Here is a 13,992-nt window from a genome sequence, read left to right as displayed (position 1 = left end):
CATGCAGAGATTTGCAAATTAAAGACAATAATATACCACTACACCCTCATTAGATTAGCTAGAATTAAAAAAACTGATGGCCCAGCAATCCCACACCTATACATCTCCTCAACTATACTTAAGATCCAAATAAAGACAATAGCAAACTCACACTTCTGTTAGGAAGGAAAGAACTTGGCTCCATGTTGCAGGGAATTCAGATACAGTGAGACGAGAGACCAAAGTCAAGAAAGCAAAGTAAGTTTTAATACACTCTGCAAAGAGTAACAGAGCGGGCCTGCCTAAGATAAGACAGGCCTGGATGCTCATTTTGAGGCTTCTTTTATGTGGTTTTGGCAGGGCAGAGAGGTCCTTGATTGACAGCTGTCAGCTCTAGGCCTGTTTTGATTGGTGAAATGGGGTCAGGGGCTGTGCTGTGCCTGTGCTTCTGATGTTTCTTATCTGGGGAGACCCTGGACATTTCCTGAGTTACTCTTGGACCCTGTGGCTTCATCTGATTAACTCTCTGAGTCATTTCTGGCTTTCTGGCTCTATCTGATCTACTCCCTGACCCATCTTTGAGGGGCCCTCTCTCCTCTTCATCCTGCTCATTTCTGTCTTTCTGCCTAACACTTCCACCTAACATGATACAAACTAAACTGCATACAACCAAAAACACATAACACTTTCTCCAAAAGAGGATACAAAGACCTTAGGTGATGTTCCTTTCCACTTTTGACAAGTAATGCTGCAGTATAAAGTTAGCTGTCATTAATACATCTCCATTGTGTAGTTGCAATCAAATTTCCCCTTTGTTAATCAGGATCAATCACTATAGCCAATATAAGAACTATCTTATTTGCCGTAGATTCAGAGGCAGGAGTTGCCCACAGTGACCAGGTGACAGTCCCGACTTCCAATTCCACAGAAATATTGTTGTGTCTCCTGGTGGATCATTCATCTTACCTTTGGAACTGAGACTTCTAGATTGGCAGAACTTCCTGCCATTTCTCCTTCCAGGCAAAATGAAGTCCTGCCAACAGGGAGACTTTTTCTTCACTGTTTTCCTTCAAGGATGTCCCAGAAAGGGGCTATAATGCCACAGCTGTCCATTTCACCAAGTGCCTACATTTTGTGCAGAACCATCATAAATGAGGCTGAAAATCAAGCCGGCATAGGGCCATGGGCATTTGGGCCACTTCCTCATACAATTTATTTACGTCCTCAGGGCCCATTCAAGCCCAGTCTCATATATATAGCCTCACCGATGGTGGAGTGCCGCTGTGCATACACAACTTTATAACTTGGTGACTCAGATAACACCCATTTCATGCTGGGCAGCTCAGGTCACAGGGTAGCTTGACAGCCCCAAGTAAGAGTTCAGTGTCTAGTAAGGCTCAGTAAGCAGCAGGCCAAAAGCTGTTGCTCAAAAGGAGAGTAGTTACTTGCAGAGGATGGCAGAGCTTTGCTCCCAAGTCTGCACTGTGATCCACCTAAAGGGCCTGCCAAAGACTTAATGACATCTCTGTTAGCCACTTGCCAAATGAGGCTCTGGGTCTGACTTTCAGAAATCTTGGCCCTAATGGTTTGTTTCAAGGAAGATGTAGAAGCCTTGAAGGTGGTCTGTGCAGAGCTCAAGCTAGGAACTGGAAGCCCTGAGCTCCTCTTTTCCTTTCCCCACTTTGTTCAGTGGAGTTAGGAGCAGCCAGCGAATCCCATTATATTCCTTAGTTTGACTAAAATACTCTATGGTAGCAAATACAGGGTCAATAGAGTCTCACTTTCTATAGGTATTTGATGAGGAGTGTCTGAAGCCTCATCTTGCCGGGGACTACCACTGCCCTCTTTACCTTTAAGTCTAACCAGGTTAGAGAACCAATTCCAGAAAACCCAGACCCAATTCTGAAAACTCATCCTGAAGATTCTGTTCCTCTACCAAGATCTGTATCAGTCAGGGCTTAAACAGAGAAGCAGAACCCACAGGAGATACATAATAAGAGATTTATTTCAAGGAATTGATTAATGTATTTGGGGGTGGCAGGAGGGCTGTTTAAACAAATCTGAAGTCCACAGGACTGGCTTCCAGAAAGGGCAGGTCTGAGGCAAGGATTGAAGCTGCTATCCCAAGGAAGAATTCAAATATGTGATAGAAAAATTGAGTTTTAATATCATGCCAGAAAAAAATTCCATTATATACAGTGTGCAATTATTTTTTATGATGATATTAAAAAACACAAGTTCTACTCATACACCTCAAAACCCAAAAAACAGAAACCTGGTTAAAATGGGCAGAGGACTGCTACTTCTATAGCTTTTCTTCTTCCTTCCTAATTACAACCCTTAAATAGAATTCGTTCCTCATATCAAATTTACCGAGTATCATAATTCTTCCAAGTGGTAAAGATACCTCAAGACAAATGCTGGGCATAGAAGCCACAGGGCATAAATATGCAAAGAAGTAAAAAGCTAACCTCTTCAAACAATAAGGCTTCTCTGTCACTTACCAACTTTACATTCCCCTGTATGGCCCCAGAAGATGACTGGTTAGCCAGAGATGGGTAAGATTCCTCAAGGGAGGAACAACCTAAGACAGGCACAGTCGCAGGGGAGCCATCAGGTGAGAAATTGGGGATCAACAGAGGTGAGGCTTAGAACCTCACCCCCCCTGTTCTGAGAGAAATCTTCTGCATACATGGATGTTTTATTGCCCTTGTCTAGCTTGGATTAACACATAGTCTACAGGCACACACCTGATCATCTACATTTGCTCTCTTACAACACTAAACTATGTTTTCTACCTTTATCTTGTATCTACCTACCACTTCAGCATTTTATTAAAAATAATAATAATAAAGAGAGAAATGTGGTATCCACATATAAATCAAGTATAAAAATCAAATGAGTATTCATATTTGAACTGACTGTTTACAGTTCATAATGCATGAGCAAAACCGAAAGCTTCTGTGATGACTGCCCTTGTAATGTTCACCATGTAACTTATTCACTATGTAAGAATTTGTTCTCCATGTAAGAACTTGTTCGTTATGCTTCAGAAGATTGGAGACTGATGAAAATTAGGCTTGGGGTGGATTAATGATTGTGCATTGAGCATTGACTACCCTATACAGAATTCTATTGTTGTTAACAACCATTTGATCAATAAATATGAGAGATGCCCTCACAACAACAACAACAACAAAAAAAAAAAGTCACACTTCCAATTGTAAAATAAATAAGTAACCGGGATGTAATGTATAGCATAAAGAATATAGTCAAAATATTGTAACAACTTGGTATGGTGATAGCTGGTACCTAGAATTATCATGTATATAAATGTTGAATCACTGTGTTGTACACCTGAAACTAATGTAATGTAATACTGTGTGTCAACTACCCTTCAATAAAAAATAATTATCTACAAAAAAAAAAAAAAAATGGGCAGAGGACCTGAACATACAACTTCTCCAAAGAAGAAATACAAATGGCCAACAGGCACATGAAAAGATGCTCCACATTACTAATCATCAGGGAAATGCAAAATTAAAACCGCAACGAGTTAGTACCTCACACCAGTTAGAATGGCCACTATCTAAAAGATAAGAAACAAGAAATGCTGGTGAGGATGCAGAGAAATAAGAACCTGCCTACACTGTTTTTGGGCATGTAAGTTGGTGCAACCGCTGTGGAAAGCAGTATATTCCTCAAAAAAACTAAAAATATAAATACCATTTGACCCAGAAAACAAAATCCCTGGTTTGAAAAGATGAGTGCACCACTATGTTTATTGCCACACTATTTGCAATAGCCAAGATATGGAAGCAACCTAGTGTCCATCAATAGATGAGTGGATAAAGAAAATGTGGTACATATACACAATAGAATATTATTCACCATAAAAAAAAAGAAATCGTGCCATTTGCAACAACATGGATGGAGCTAGAGGGTATTATGCTCAGTGAAATAAGCCAGGCAGAGAAAGACAAATACCATATGATTTCACTTATTTGTGGAATATGAAAATAAAGCAAAACAGATGGCACAAAATAGCAAATAGACTCATAGACACTGAGAAGTGACTGGTGGTTACCAAGGGGAAGGGGTTGAGGGTGGGTGCACGGGGGCATGAGAGGGGAAAAAGGGGCACAATAATTCGCAATCACAGTATAAATTGATCATGGGGACTATTGAATCACTGTGATGTATATTTCAAACCAACATAAGATTGTATATTAATGACACTTAATTTTTTAAAAACCTATAAAATGATAAAACAGGTAAAATAAAGAAAGAACACAGGTTCTAAAATACTAGCCAAAGTTCTACTTTCAAACATATCCATGTCTAAATTTATTAACTTAGTACTGACTCAGCGTGATGCTTTAAGTAAAATTAATGGTTTAAGTTAAATGACACTTAAATTCAATGTACAAAATAATTTAATGTACATAATGCTTTCAAAAACCTCAAAGGGATTAAAAAGAAAGTCTTTGAAGAAAAAGTAAATGATGCTTACAAAAATAGATAATTGTTTTTAAATTAAGTTGCAGGGCCTCTTGACATTGGTTTCAATTTCTCCAACATAGAAAATATTAGAAAAAAGAGATTTTAGTTGCAAATCCTTCAACCCACCTAGGATCCAAATCTCAATTTTAAAATCAATTTCTTTTTTATCTTACGTTGGAGAATGCGGTGCCATTTTTAAAATTAAAGTTTACAACAGAGAACAGATTGGTGGCTGCCATAGGGGAGAAGGGTGGGGGGATCAGTGAAATAGGTGAAGGAAAAAAATTAGTGAGAATGTTTGGTTATCTTGATCTGGATGATGATTACATGAGTGTGCATACGTGTCAAAATTCATCCAGCTGTACACTAAGATTTGTGCATTTTATTGTAAAAACTTCAATTTGAAAATTTTACCAAAAAACTAACTAAATAAAATACAAATTTATGACATGGAAAGAAAATAACGACCTTTTCAGTCTTTAATCTAGATCCTCGCTATTCAAAATGTGATCCCTGGACCAAAAGCATTCCTATCACCTGGGAGCTTGTTAAAAATGCAGAATCGCATCCCCATTCCAGATCAACGTAGTCAAAACCTTCATTTTAATATGACCTCATCACCCAGGCAATTTGTATGCATATTCCAGTTTAAAAAACACTGGACTAAATGACAGTGCAATTTGAAGAATTAAGAGTGAACATGAACTGCAACAACCATCCAAACTTTACAGTTGATTTGTCTAGTGAATATTAGTTAGCCATAACATTGATGGGAAATGAACACAGAGGAATTAAAAACCTCAAGTTGTTTCATAAAGTCTACCATAACTTCCACCGAAGTATTGCAATATCTTTGCAGCAATAATTTATCACTTTTCTAAATACGCTGTATCTTCCGGTATGTGTTTAACTTTGTTAGTATGGGTAATTGTAAAGAATGTAGCTTCACCAAAGGACAATGTAGTAAAAAAGAGTTAAGGTTAAGGATGATCACAAAAAGACTGTCTAGTGGCCACCACATACTGGAGCAAGAAAGGCTGGAAATTGTCATAAGGAATTTTATTTCCATGAAAGCAAGATTCATAACTGTTGTATAGTAAATCATGCACTGGTGACTTTTAATTTTGAGTTATTGTGCTGGTCTCTGTCTCTTACCTCAGAGCTTTCTTTTGTGCTGTTTGCAGGGCCTGGTACACCTTCCTCTCCAGTTCTGCTGACCTTTTAGGTCTCAGGTGAAATGTCATTTCCTTGGGCCTCCCCTGATCCCGCAGATAAAGTCAGTTTCTCTCGTGGAACACTGAGAGCATCCTGAACTTCCCTTTTTTTAGCCCCATGTACATGTAACTTCCCATTAAACATCTGCTTCTTCTCTGAACTGTAAGTTCCATGATGTGGAACTTTGTCTCTGCTGTTCTGAACCCACTGACCTCCCCCATCTATCTTTAAGTGCTCAATAAATGTCTATTGGATTAATGAATGAAATGAATGGCAAACCAGTTCATAGTAAATGAAGCATGACCCTGTCTTATGTCTGTACAACCCTTTACTCTTTTGAGCACATTTTTATTTCTGTTATCCTACTTTGAGTCCCCAAAGACCCAGATCTACCTAATTAGCCTCTCTTAGCCCTTAAAACGCGTATGAGGGATCCTACCTCTTAGATATAAGCATGGACTGGAGATGGATTGTCTACACACCAGTCCTAATTCTGCCCCTTCAGACCCATGTCTTGGCTTACCTGTGTCAAGTTAGCTTACCTTTCTGTACCCAGTTCCCTTATGTGTACATACTTCATAAGTTTACCATGAGGAATAAATGAATATACACACATAAAGCGCTTGGAACAGTGCCTAGCACCTAACAAATGTTAGCTATTGTGCCATTAAGAGCAAGAGTGTTGGGGCCAATATCCAAGATTAGTCATCCTCAATATTATGCTGAGTGAAAAAGAAGCCAGACACAAAAGACCACATGTTGTATGATTCCATTACATGAAGTTTAAAGACAGGCAGAACTAACCTATAATCATAAAAATAGATCAGACGGTGGGTAGGATAGGATATTGATGAGGTAGGGCTACACATCAGTCTTCTTGGGTGCTGGGAATGTTCTGTATTTTGATCTGGGTGGTGATTACGCAGATGAGTATGTATGTAGAAATGTATTCTTAAGATTTGTGTGCTTTACTATATATAATTTATATCTCATTAAAAAATTTAGGCAGAAGTAAAGGATTGTGACCCATCTCCTCTTATCTTGGCATAGAAGACTTCCCCCATCTCCTCTTTCTCCCACCAAGAACCTCAGAGGGGAGCTTTAGTGAGTTTTAATTCCCCTCCCTCATTTCTTTCTGTTGACACCCAGTAAACCATAGGTTCCTTCCACTGACCCAGCCTTAACCCAGGAGGGGTAGGATGAGGCCCTATTCTAGGAGGTAAAGTGGAAATATGAGTACAAATGACCCTACCATAGAGTAAAGGCCATGACCCCTCCCTGGGAATCTGACAGAGCCAGTGGAATAGGCATTGGTACCCCTGGCTCTAGTCACTTAGGAGAGCCGGGGCCAGTCTCTTGCCTCTGGCGCTCAGTTCCTTCTTGCGTGAAATTGAGGATGTGCCTGCCAAAGATGCGAAAGGGGGCATGTCAGGAAAGTGGGCGTGGAGTGAGTCTCTGGGGAAACATCCCCACTTTGCCTGAAGCTCCTCTTGCTTCCATCTATTCTGTCCTGGGGGTCATTATAGTTTTGTTTGAAAACAGTTCTGCTACTAAAATAGAGAGAGAGATTTTGAGGGTGTGGAGGTTTCCTCTGGCCCCGAGGTCTGTGATAAGCTTCAGTGGCTATCGCACACCAAGTCCCTCTCCAGGATCAGTTCAGCTTAAGCAATATGCAGTTGCCCCCAGCCTATCTCATCCCTGAGCTTTTGTTCGGGCTCCTCTCTTCTACCTCCTTCAACTGATCACCTGGCAAACATCTGCTCATCCTTTAAGCCACAGCTCAGGTACCATCTCCTCCTGGAACCCTTCTAGACCTGCCCCAGACTTGCCTAAGGTCCTCCTGAGGGCTGCCATTGATTCCAAGCTATCTCTTATCACCACACTTAGTACTTTTGTCATTGCCTATGCACTTGTCTGTCATCAGAGAAGATGAGTTTAAATCCCAGTTCTGCCACTTCCAGATGTGTGACTCTGGACAATAATCTGACCTCTCTGTGCTTCAGTATCCACATCTCTAAAATAGTATCAGCAAACACAAAATGCTTTCTATGTGCCAGTTCCTATCTAATGCATGTCTAATTCAAACAATATTCCCATGAGATTGGTACAAAAACCTTTTTTTTTAACAAATGAGAAAACTGAAGCACAGAGAGGCTAAATAACTTGCCTAGGGCCACATAGCTTGTAAGTGGCAAGGCCAGTAAACCAACCATGCAGTCTAACTGCAGAGTGACTCTACTGTCTTTCAGAAGCTATCTTAGAGGGTGCTCTGGGGATGATATGAGTAAATATCTGTAAAGTTGCCTGGCACACAGTAAGTTAGTAAGCTGGGAGGTGCTCAAGTAACAGGATGGTGTCCTCATGAATGGGATTAGTGCCTTATTAAAGAGGCTCCAGAGAGATTCCCTAGCCCCTTCTGCCATGTGAGGATACAAGAAGTTAGCAACCTGGAAGAGAGTTCTCTCCCAACCATGTCAGGACAATAATCTTATACTTCCAGCTACCACAATTGTGAAGAATAAATTTTGTTGTCTATAAGCTACCTAGTTAGTGGTATTTTGTTTTAGCGGCTCAAATGGGTCATACATTTTTGTATCTAAAAGATTATCACCATACTCAAGGTTGTCTAGATTTTCTCCTACGTTATCTTCTAGGAGTTTTATAGTTTTGTGTTTTACACTTTAGCCTGTGATCCATTTTGAGTTAATTTTTGTGAAGGATGTAAAGTCTGTGTCTGGATTAATTTTCTTGCATGTAGATGTCCAGTTGTCTCAGCACCATTTATTTCTTAATTGTATTGCCTTTGTTTCTTTGCCAAAGTTAAGTTGATTATATTAATGTGGGTCTGTTTCTGGGCTCTCTGTCTGTTTCCTGATCTATCTGCTCATTCTTTTGCCAATACCATTCTGTCTTGAAGACTGTAGCTTTACAATGAGGCTTGAAGTTGGGTACTGTCAGCCCCTCAACTTTATTCTTTAAAGTTCAATACCGTGTTGACTATTCTGGGTCTTTCTCTCTCTTGGAGTCAGTTTGTTGTTATTCGCAAAACAACTTGCTGGGATTTTGATTGGGATTGCATTGAATCAGTAGATGAAGTTGGGTTAATGTATTTTTTTTAATGGATTACCTTTTTAAGTTAGGTACTGTTACAGATAGATAGATATTATCATTAGGTAGATACTGTTATTATTACCATTTTTCAGATAAGGAAATTGAGGGTCAAATATTACCAAAGAATGAAGTCAAGGAAGGACCATGTGGGATTGGATCATATATGTATTTATATATCCAAAGCCACCTCCCGACACCTCTCTACCTACGTATCTACCCATCTATCATTTATTTCCTAGTTCCATCTGCTAAAAAGGCTTAAAAGCAATCAAATTCCGATAGCAATGAGAACACCTAACACCTAGATTTTGGTTTCTGTATTTCATTGCCCACAAAAGAGAACCTGATCTCTTTGGAGATACCTGATGCCAGCAGGTCTGAGGCAGGGAAGATACAAAATACCTAGTATTCATTTTGTTTGCCATTAAGTGAAAAAAAAAAAGCACTTAAAAAATGACAGGAATTTGTCAAAAGGATACAGGATTGAATTTGGTAATGAGATCCCAGATATGACCCCAAAAGCAAAGGCAACCAAAGAAAAAACAGATAAATTGGACTTGTTCAAAATTAAAAACCTTTGTATATCAAAGAGTGCTTTCAAAGAGTGAAAAGACAACCCACAGAATGGGAGAAAATATTTACAAATCATATATCTGATAAGTAATTAATATCCAGAGCAAATAAGAACCCACAACTCAATAACAGCAAAAAGAACCAGTGATGAAAAAACTGGGCAAAGGACTTGAATAGACATTTGTCCAAAGATACACAGATGACCAATTAGAACACGGAAGGATGCTTAACATCATTAGTCACTAGGGAAATACAATGTCCTTTCCATTTGGATGGCCATTATGAGGAACAAAAAAAAGAGGAAACCTAACAATTATTGTTGAGGATGTGGAGAAATTGGAACCCTTGTGCACTGCTTAGGGGAATGTGAAATGGAGCAGCTGTTACGGAAAACAGTATGGCAGTTCCTCAAAAATTAGACATAGAATGACTATATATGAATCAGCAGTTCCACTTCTGGGCACACACCTAAAAGAATTGAAAGCAGGATCTCGAAGAAATATTTGTATACCTGTGTTCATAGTAGCTTTATTCACAATAGCTAAAACATGGAAGCAACCAAAGTGTCCGTTAACATTTTGTTGGATAAACAAAATGAGGTATATAAATATACTACAGGCTACAACATGGATGACTGTTGATATTATGCTCAGTGAAATAAGCCAGTCACCAAAAGACAAGGTCTGTGTGATTCCACTTCTATGAGATCCCTAAAGTAGTCAAAAATCACAGAGGTGAAAAATAGAATAGTGCTTTCCAGGGGCAGGGGGAGGAGGAATGGGAGTTAGTGTTTAATGGGGACAGAATTTCAGTTTGAGAAGATGAAAAAGTTCTGGAGATGGATGCTGGGGATGGGTGCGCAATAGCAGGAATGTATTTCATGCCACTGAACTGGACACATAAAAATGATTAAGATGGTAAATTTCATGTTAGGTATGTTTTGCCACAATAAAAACAGACAATTATGGATAAGAATGAGTCTGTACTGTCAATCAACAGGAAATAAGTAAATGGAGGAGAATACATTAGAATATTGACTGATAAATCAAGAGGAAAAGGTAGAGTGAGAAAATGACCATTTTACAGCAATCATAGTAAAGACTGATTTGGCAAATATCAATTGATACTGAATCGAGGGAGGAAATTCTGCAGAGGAACTGGAGACTAAAGTATCTCCCCACAGCCTGCTTAATGCAAGGGGAAAAATAAGAACTAATTAATGAAGAAAGCAGACACAGCATTGACTCGGTGATCAATATGAACATCACCAGTAAGACTTGGTTGCATGTCACCTGCTTCCTTATGAGATGCCCTTGAAAGGATGTAACAGCAGTGATACAATATCCTGATTGGGATGCGTTACCTGAGTTTAATCTTGTGGAAGCATCAGACAAAACCACGATTGGCAACATCAGAATATGACTGTGATTAGGAAGTATTGTATCAATGTTAAGTTTACCGAATTTGACAACTACATTGTGGCTATGTAAGAGAAAATTCCTATTGTTAGAAAACATTGAACTGTGAAGCGAAAAGGGGCATGAAGTATGTATGCAAGGTTTTTTCCAAATGGTTCAGAAAGACTAAATACGTGTGCCAACATGTTAAAGTTGCTGAGTCTGGGGTAAGGGGATAAAGGAGTTGTTTGACTTACGCTTGCACAGATTCTGTAATTTTGAAGTTATTTTCAAAATAAAAAGTAAAAAAAAAGGTCCCCAAGAGCACACAGCTGCTAAGGGTTGAACTGAGATTTAAATCCAGGCTGTCTGGTGTCTTGCTAATCAGTTAGCTCAGTCACTCCCAGTTTACAGAGGATACTGAGGCCAAGAAGGGGAAGGAGATTTACTGCCCCCTTGCACCCTGGCTGTTGATAATGCTGAGTGTCCCGGCTTGAGAGGACACAGTTTTTCTGGTGCCTCCTCTGACCACTTGTTGAGCCAGTTGGATCTCAAAGGTAGGACCCTGCTGGCCTCATCTCTGGATCCTTGGACAAGAGGATTGAGAAGGTTATGTGTAATTCGGGGAGTAACCAGGCCAGGTCTCATAGATTTAGTTGTGCCCTTTCTGTTCCCCACTGTGACATCTATTACATTGTCTGCCTGCTCAACACCCCTTCTTCTTTTGGGAACAATACCTTCTTTGGGGGACCTGTTTCTTTCTACTCTCTAACCACCATGTGGTTCTGGTTGGTGCTGCCAATCACAGGGTCCTACCCTGACAGCCACAGTTGATTGGTTCTAGGGCTGGGGTGCTGGACTCAAAATGGGCCAACCAGAGCTCATCCCTGAGATATTTTGGACTGGATTTCAGGGAAGCAGGGTAAGCTTGCTAGTGTGAGACTGTGATGTGTGGAACTCAGGAACTGACGGCCACCATGTTCTCCACTGTGAGGAGAAAGCCAGTCTAATAGAATAAAGCTGAGAAGAACAGAGCAGAAAGAAAGTATCCTAGGGTCCAGGGATCTCTGAGACCCTGCCCTTTCCATGGTTATGTTCTATAAATACACCAGCATCCTTCCAATAAATTGCTCTGATATTTTGGAAGCTTTGGATTTCTATCGCTTGAAAACAAACTAGACCGATACACCTGAGATCCTGACCACTGGTAATCCTGACCAGGAAGCCCCAGCTTCGAGGCTGTCAGAGCTCTGTTCCCTTGGAGCTGAATGTACTTTTACCTCTGCTTGGATGGAATGGGGGCCATGATTTTGGGACTCCCAGCACAGGGCTTTTAACCTCAGGATCATTTGAAGCTTTTCTGTCAGATAGGAGCTTTGAACTGGGCTGAGAAGAAGGCAGAAAGGGGTAGGCAGTTCAGCTAGGGGAACCACAAAGCCTCTACTTTCTGGGACTCAGTGTTCTCATCCCTACAAAGGGGATGGCCAGGGAAGATGACCTTGGGGAGACTGTCCATCCCTGGATCCTGAGCCATCAGCTGGGCCTCACCCTCTCTCAGGGACCCCCATCCCCAAGCTACAGATCTTAAACTCTGTCCTCCCAAATCCTACCCTCAGTCTTGGGGTGGTATGTGTGGGAAGGACAGGGGTGCCAAAAGCTGCTAGTGAGTAAAGCCCAAGGGCCGAGTGCTAAGCAGCAGGACAAAAAGCATGGCTGGCCAGAGGCTGAAGTGATCCCGCCTGGCAGCTCACAGTATTTTTAGGCCTCTGTGCTCCTGCCCCTGGGCTGGAAGCAGATTAGAGAAAAACAAAAATGGAATGACCTTTTCTTGGCCTGACAACTTCACCAAAGGGAAGGGAAGACTTTGAGAAAAAGCTAAACAGCCTTTGATTTATTTTTGTTCCCTCTCTTCTCACTGGGTAGGAGCAGACCAGGACACAAGGGGGTTTGGGGGCATCAGGAGGGCCCGTCACTCCTGCTGATGTCTCATTTGGGACCAGGCAGTTCCTCCCATCTGCCCTCACAAACTCGTGCATCAGCTTACAATCTTGGATGCCCTCCTCACCCACCAGTTTCACTTATAAAAGCCTCTGTAACCTGGCCATACTCCCCAAACTTACCCTAGCTGGGTACCACAGACTTACTTAACAAACATGTACATTCCAGGCTGTACTCATTTTCCAACACTTTCCAATATCAACTCATTTAATCCCCAAACAGCTCCACTTCTAACAGATGAGCAAACCGAGGGCACAAAGACATGGATTAACCTGTCTGCAACCGTGAGAAGCAGAGCTGGGACTCAAACCTGGGCAGTGTGGCCCCAGGACAAACTCAACCTCCATGCTAAGCCCTTTCTCCAAAGTCTTCGGTCTGCAGGACACCAGGCACCTCCCCTCTGAAGGATCCCCAAGGGCCCCCAACCTCCAACAACCGCTAAGGTCATGCACTTACAGTAGGCGCCTGTTAACCCAGAGTGACTATTAATGAAGGAGTTGCTTGTCCACCAACTCCTCAGTGGCCTCTAACCTGCTGCCCTGGGGCTGCCCTGCCCATGGTTCTGGGACCTTCTCACAATGCTCCTCCCCCAGTTCCTCCAAGTAACCCGTCCAGGATGAAGTTCTCACACAATTTTGCTGAAAGCCTGAGGGAGCGAAAGGAAAACTGAAACCCAGCCAGCAGGTGTCTCTGTACTGGCCATGGCCCTGCCCTGGTGGGGCCTTTGTGGCTTCTTCTCTCATTAGCCCTTTGCCTTGTGTTTTAGGCTGAGACGCTGCTGTCAGAATCCTTTATTCTCTTCCCAGAGTGTAACAGTCCTTACCTCCTGGGCCATGCCCCGGCCTGAGCAAGCAGACCCAAGGAACAGCCTGGCGATCTCTTCAAAGATCTCTTCTGCTCCCGCAGAACACAACACTTACCATTGGGCTCCTCTGGGGCCAAGGTTTCTTCTTCCTTCCAGAAGAGGGCTTTCACCTTATGTTAGATAAGTGCTTCCCCGAATCAAAGAATAATCCTTGCCCAAAGGATAGCTCTAGTGCCGCTGAAGAAATGGGCTCCTGTTGAGGACAGCTTTTGAATTGGCACCCCTTCCTTTTCCTGCCGAAAATACAGGTTACAGCTGTAATGACTGGACAATATACTCATGGGGGATAATCACAAAAGTTTATCTCGGCTTCCAATATATCTTTAAAATGCATTCAGTGGAGGAAACTCT

At 41.4% G+C, this 13,992-nt stretch overlaps 1 long non-coding RNA gene across 1 annotated transcript in view; it reads left to right on the top strand.

Annotated features, from left to right (window-relative positions):
• LOC118925538 (uncharacterized) overlaps positions 1-5,924 on the top strand; it is a 40,852-nt gene extending 34,928 nt beyond the window's left edge. Inside the window, exon 3 of the long non-coding RNA XR_005030096.2 lies at positions 5,667-5,924. This is a non-coding gene — a long non-coding RNA (uncharacterized LOC118925538). The remainder of the gene's footprint in view (positions 1-5,666) is intronic.
• Positions 5,925-13,992: the final 8,068 nt, after the last annotated feature.

The sequence above is a fragment of the Manis pentadactyla genome, chromosome 1, assembly GCF_030020395.1.
Source record: "Manis pentadactyla isolate mManPen7 chromosome 1, mManPen7.hap1, whole genome shotgun sequence".
In the NCBI taxonomy this organism is placed as follows: Eukaryota; Metazoa; Chordata; class Mammalia; order Pholidota; family Manidae; genus Manis; species Manis pentadactyla.
This window is presented reverse-complemented; position numbering and strand designations above follow the sequence as displayed.